Genomic DNA, 7,136 nt, shown 5'->3' with positions numbered 1-7,136 from the left:
GTCGCTCATAGGACCATTAGAGTATGGACCGCTCGAGCGGACATGTTTGAACCGCTCGAGTGACAACTTTCTTGGACCGCTTTTATGACTTGTCTGGACCGCTTATTGGGCCTGTCCAATAAGCGGTTCCCAATCTCTATATATAGCCTGATGAGCGATCTAAGTTGTAACAGTTAGAACAGTTATAAAAATCGTGCCGAAGTTCTGCCGGTGCGAGATTTGAGCTGTAAACGTTTGATATTAGTTAAACAAGTAGTTAAAGTGATTTGCCTGCTGTTTCTACCTTAGTTTCTTGTAATTCCGCACCTGAAACCAAGGAGAAAGCCTCTGAACGACTCGTTCGGGTCAGAATACGATCCTACAATTTACGTTCTGGATATCATCAATTGAAGGTACGGGAAGAGGACATTCCTAAAACTGCCTTTAGAACAAGGTATGGTCATTATGAATTTACCGTCATGTCATTTAGTTTAACCAATGCCCCAGCTGCATTTATGGACATGATGAACAGAATATGTAAACCATATCTGGATAAATTCATAATTGTCTTTATAGATGATATTCTCATTTACTCTAAGAGTAAAGAGGAACATGCAGCGCATCTGCATACACTCATTATATTATTGAGAAAAGAAAAGCTTTACGCTAAATTCTCAAAGTGTGAGTTTTGGTTAGAAGAAGTGCAATTTCTTGGACATTTAGTCAATCATGAAGGAATTCATGTGGATCCCACAAAGATCGAGGCAATTACTAAATGGAAAACCCCTGAGTCACCAACGGAGGTGAGAAGTTTCTAGGAGTGGCCGGTTATTATAGACGGTTTATCCGATATTTTTTTCTAGAATAGCCATCCCTTAACAAAACTGACCTGTAAATCTATTAAGTTTGAATGGGGACCAAAACAAGAAGAAGCCTTTAGAATTCTTAAGCAAAGATTAACTAACGCACCCATACTAGCATTACCAGAAGGAACTGAAGACTTTGTAGTCTACTGTGACGCTTCTAAGATATGTTATGGATGATTGTGTTGATGCAACGACAAAAGGTTATAGCCTATGCCTCTAGATAACTTAAGAATCATGAAGAGAATTATACAACTCATGATTTAGAGTTAGGAGCCATAATTTTTGCCCTTAAGATTTAGAGACATTACCTTTACGGTAGTAAGTTTACCATTTTCACCAATCATTAGAGTTTAAGATATGTTTTTGGGCAAACGAGGAAACCTACGCCACCGAATTTTAGAAGAAGCCCATAAGTCTAAGTATACTATACATCCTGGAAGTGATAAAATGTATCAAGACTTAAGAAACAATTTCTGGTGGATAGGAATGAAAAAGGATGTAGCAGCTTATGTTGCCAAGTGTCTAACTTGTTCACAAGTTAAAGCTAAACATCAGAAACCCTCAAGTTTATTACAATAATTAGAGATGCCAATATGGAAATGGGAATTGATAACAATGGATTTTGTTACCAAATTACCCAAGACACTAAAGGGTAATGATACAATCTGGGTGATTGTAGATAAGTTAACCAAGTCTGCTTATTTCTTACCGATGAAGGAAACTTTCAATATGGAACAGTTAGCCAAGTTGTATGTAAATGAAGTAGTTTCATTACATGGAATTCCTTTATCTATTGTTTCTGATAGAGATAGCCGTTTTACTTCTCATTTTTGGGCTAGTTTCCAAAAAGCAATGGGAACCAAGTTAAATCTAAGCACCGCTTATCATCCTCAAACAGACGGACAAAGCGAAAGAACAATTCAGACAACGAAAGATATGCTTAGAGCTAGTGCAATTGATTTTGGAGGAAATTGGGATGATCATCTACCATTAATAGAATTTTCCTACAACAACAGCTATCATACCAGTATCAATGCTGCACCATTCAAAGCACTTTATAGACGAAAGTGCCGAACTCCAGTCTGTTGGATAGAAATTGGAGAAAAGCAACTGTCTGGACCAGAAATAGTACAAGAAACAATGGACAAGATTATTCAAGTCAAGATAGACTAAAAGCAGCACGCGATCGTCAGAAGAGTTATGCTGATAACAGACGGAAGCCATTGGAATTTCAAGTAGGAGATAAAGTATTATTAAAAGTTTCTCCATGGAAAGGAGTGGTCAGATTCATAAAGATGGGAAAGCTAAGCCCCATGTATGTTGGACCTTTTAAGATTATTAAAAGAATAGGACCAGTAGCTTACCAACTACAACTGCCAGAGGAAATGGCAGGAATACATGATGTGTTTCATGTATGTAATCTCAAGAAGTGCTTAGCAGATGAATCATTAGTAGTACCTCTTAAGGACATAGAGGTAAATGAGAAACTTAAGTTCGTTGAGAAATCACTACAAATTGAAGACAGAAAGATCAAGAACCTCAAACACAAGAGATTAGTTCAGGTCAAAGTAAAATGGGATTCAAAGAGAAGACCAGAATACACTTGGGAGCTCGAATCAGAGATGCAGAAGAAATATCCACACCTGTTCCAGTATACCTCGAGGATGAGTTCTAAAACAAGGTGGGGAGGATATAACAACCCTCCTAAAATATTTATAACACCCCTATACACCCTAAAATACACCCCGTATACGAGAAGTGGGCCCGAAATACCTTTATTTTAACAAAAATCAAATAAAATCTATATTTTAAGTCCGTCGCGGAAGACTATCCCTGGTCCGTCGCGGGGAGCGACAGTCTGGCCACCAGGCCGCCACGTGTCGGGATCGTGTCAAAGCTAGCAAGTCAACTCAGCAGCCCTATACGAGACACGTAGTCTCTCACCGGCCGCGTAAGCCCTCTCTTCATCTGTCTCGGGACGCGACAAAGTGCCGATCAGGCACTATAAATAGAGGGGATCAGATTCAGTTGAGAATTCGTGCAAAACTCGATTCTCTCTAAATTTCTGAATATTTGAAGTAATACCGGGTATAATACCCCCTAATGTCACGGCCCCCGACCCGGTTTGACCCGTTTCGGGAGCCGCGGGGCAGAAAATCCCGTGGTATTTATTTTTATAGCGGAAGTCTTAGCAGGATCGTTTTAAACTTAGAAAATTTGCCCGAGTATTATTTATTTATATTTATGATAAACCCCGTAAATATCATAATTTCATTATTTTACAAACATGTTTATTTATTTTATTTGAGCCACCACTTCAAGCTTGATAGTGCTCCGTAGCACGTGTACTTAATTCAGTAGGTCACCTGAAACATGTTGTTAAAAGGTTTGTCAGCGGGGAAATACTGAGTGAATCATTCGTTTTGATAAAAATGACACATAGTTATAAATTACAGCATAAGAGCGATTACTATGGCAGTATCTTAATTAATATCTGGTCTTGCCACCCGTGTGACGATGGTCATACCACTATTGGGTCCAGTCACCCAATTAGTGACGTTTTGTCACTGTTAGGTCTTATTAGCCTAACCCATGTTAGGGCTTATTGCCTAACCGTGAGAAATTAGTAATGTGCACAATACCCCACTAACCAGCGGTTAAGATAACCACGACTTAATCCCTGTAATTATAACACTTTGAAAATAACTTGGAGTATTGTAAAATAGTTGGCTCACAAACTGTGAGAAAACAATTTAATAAGAAGAATGACTCACATTGCAGATTTATCGGGCAAGGTATAAGCCTACTGATTAGCCTTGATTTAACCTAATTTAATAATAATGCACACACACAATAGGTTAGTAACTAATTCAGCAGTTACGTCAATTCACGAGATCAAACTCTCACAACGATTAATCAGTGCAATACTTAATAATTCAATCGGATTCACAACGAATAACAGAGCATAGTCCGAATTCGAACAGCACTCAAATATTCAAGTCGAAATCACGACGAATAATCAAAGTACAAGCTCAATTGGGCAGCACCTGGACTATTGTTGGATAGTTATAATCGATCGGACGTTGAATCGTAATAGCGATCGAGTTATACCCTGATTGTGGCAGCACTTCGTGAATCGTGTGTGTTTTTGTAGTAAATAGTGTATAACTTCGTCTACGAAGTGAATTTCTTCGTCGAATTAACACCAAAATGCAAGTGCCAGACCCCTCTATTTATACCCAAAATTTGACCCTGTCGCGTAGCGCGAGGGGTATCACTATAGGCGTCGCGCTACGCGAGTGGTAACCTATGTTACACGAAATTTGTCCCTGTCGCGTAGCGCGAGGGGTACCCCCATGGGCGTCGCGCTACGCGAGTGGTCACCTATTTTCTATAGGTAGCTTCGTGTCTAAGTAACTTAGCTGAGTTGATAAAATTGTGAAATTCAAAACGGCCAGCAAGTTATTTAGATAATCGTAACTAGGGTTTTGCCCCTCCTGAGTTTTAGGGGCCCTGATCCTGATTCTGATTGTTCTGGAAATTTTAGGGTTTGCGTAGAATCACTTGGGTGTCTCAATTAGGGTTTTCTTAATAGCTAATTACCATCCTAATTATGGATTTTAGTGACAGTTGTTACATCCTCCCCACCTTAAGAAAAATCTCGTCCTCGAGATTTACTGAAATAGATGAGGGTGCTTTCTCTTCATCTTTAATTCCAATTCCCAAGTGTACTCTGGTCCTCTCCTGGATTCCTATTTGACTTTTACTAGCACTAGTCGTTTGTGTTTGAGAAACTTAATCTTCCGATCTTCTATTTGTAGGGATTTCTCTATGAACTTAAACTTCTTGTTTACCTCTACATCTTGAAGAGGTACGACCAGGGATTTGTTTTGCTAAACTTTTCTTGAGATTGAATATATGGAACACATTATGTACTCCAACTAGGTCTTCTGTTAGTTATGGGTGATAAGTAATTGGTCCTATCTATTGGACTACTGGAAATGGCTCTACGTATCTTAGACTTAGCTTCTTTTCTTACCGAATTTATAAATTCCTTTCCAAGAAAGCATTTTGTCTTCAACTTGAATTTTGACGGCTCGTATCTATATAATTCTTCTAACCGTCTTTAGTCTTTTCTTCGTGATACTGAATATCACAGGTGTAGTTACTGAGGATTTCCTTATCCTCATGTTTAATTTTTTGCTCCAATATATATCTTAATTTCTTATGACCCATATGGATAGTAAACTTACTTAAATAATGTTTCCTAATCTTAAGGGTAACTTGTGGTTTCTAATTTTTTTAGCTTACAAGGGGTAAGGCTTTCTTCTTGCTTTTGCAATTGCCTTGATGCATACACAATTACCTTTTTGTGTTGCATTACCATACACCCAATTTCTAATTTCGAAGCATCACCGTATACCTTTAAAATCTTCTGTTCCTTCTGGTAAGGCTAGGATTGAAATTTTTTGTTAATTTATGCTAGAGGCTTCTTTTTGTTTAAGTTCTTATTTAGAATTAACTGTTTTAGCTTAGTTAAGGATATATCTATCTAAGAGAACTCCTTAATAAACTGCCTATAGTATCTGGCTAAATTTACAAGATTCCTAATTTTCATTTTAAGGATTGCGGAATCTTCCATTTTAGTGATTTGCTGCTATCTTAGCAGGATCTAAGTGAATACCTTCATGATTCATCATGTGACATTACGTAATTTATTTCCTTTTTGCCTATTTTGACTGTAAAGATTTGCCTACGTTTGATAGGTTAAGAGTTTGACAGAGTGAAGTATTTATAAAACCTTGGTTTGCACCAGAGTCAAATAATACTCGTACCCACTATGATGTCAGGAATGAGTTCAGCTTCCTGAGTAGTTAATTGAAAAGCTCTTGCGTTTTTCTTGGTAGTCCCTTCTGCAGGTTTCGTCTTTTCGTTTGCTGGATTGCCTAATTTCGGACAGCTTGTTCTGAAGTGTCCGGGTTCTCCGCAACTGTAGCAAGTGATTGCCTTCTTTTTCCTGCAATCCTCTTCTCGATGTCCTGGAATTTTGCAAAAATTGCAGCATCCTTTGCATTTTCCAAAATGCTTTCCTTTGCAGATATCGCAAAATGGAATAGTGGAAAATCGCCCGTTTTCTCTTTTCTTAAAATTGTTACTATTACCTATATGAAATTCTTGGGAAATTTTCTGGGCTAATTCCTTCCTCCTATTTTCTTCCCGTGTGCGTACCACTCCGTCAGTTAGAGTGTTAGCTAATTCTACCGCATCGTCAATTGTGCGAGGTCTCGCAGCTTTGACAATGTCACGAATCTCACTAATCAAACCCCAGATATAGCGAGAGATAAGTACCGGTTCCGGCGAAGCCAGAGTAGGTACAATTCTGGCATACTCAAAGAATTTTGAAGTATACCCTCGGCAATCTACATCTACCATTCGGTGACTTAAAAACTTATTTGCCATTTGCTCTTTTTCATATTCGGGACAGAATTTCCTTTCTATTATTTGCTTAAATTCTTCCCAACTCATGGTATAAGCTACCTCACTTCCTTTAGCTTGTAACACTGTATTCCACCATTCTAACGCTTCTTCCTTGAAAAGGTGCGAAGCATACATAACCTTATCTTCCTCAACACATTTACTTATTCTGATTACTGCCTCGGTTTTCTCTAACCAACGCAGTGCCGCAGTTGCCCCTTCATTGCCTGCGAACTCTACGGGTTTACAGGCAAGAAACTCCTTATAAGTGCAACCAGGCGTTGCAGCTTTCCTTTTCTTAGGGAGCAGAGCTTGTCGCGGTTCTTTATCATGATTAACATGATCATTGCCTCCGTTTACGCTATTACTGAAATTATCTTCAGAAATACGTTTGCTAGGAATGATTTGCTGTGGTTCTACGGGATTTTTAACAGCAGTGACAATTGCTGGAATAGCGTTGGCTATCCCCTGAGCAATCATTGTTGGAATAGTATTGGCTATCCCTTGAGCAACGATATTTTCTATATCCTGCCTAGTCATATATTGACCCCCTGATTGTTGCTCGGATTGATTATCCTCATTAACTGGTTCATTATTAGCGTTTTCCTTGTATATATATATATATATAATTGTATTAGTATCAAATAAATAACAAGTATACACAAAATTATTATATAGTTTTATATAGCCAAACTATTGATTTCTCGAAATAATAATATGCCTTACAAAATTTTATTTGTAAAAATTTTACAGACTGATTTTGACTATTATTATTACACAATCCTTGTTTCATAAGTCTCCTATTCTTTGGTAAAT

Source organism: Helianthus annuus, chromosome 6 (genome assembly GCF_002127325.2).
Source record: "Helianthus annuus cultivar XRQ/B chromosome 6, HanXRQr2.0-SUNRISE, whole genome shotgun sequence".
NCBI lineage: Eukaryota > Viridiplantae > Streptophyta > Magnoliopsida > Asterales > Asteraceae > Helianthus > Helianthus annuus.
The sequence above is the reverse complement of the archived record's forward strand: the minus strand, read 5'-3'. Positions refer to the sequence as shown.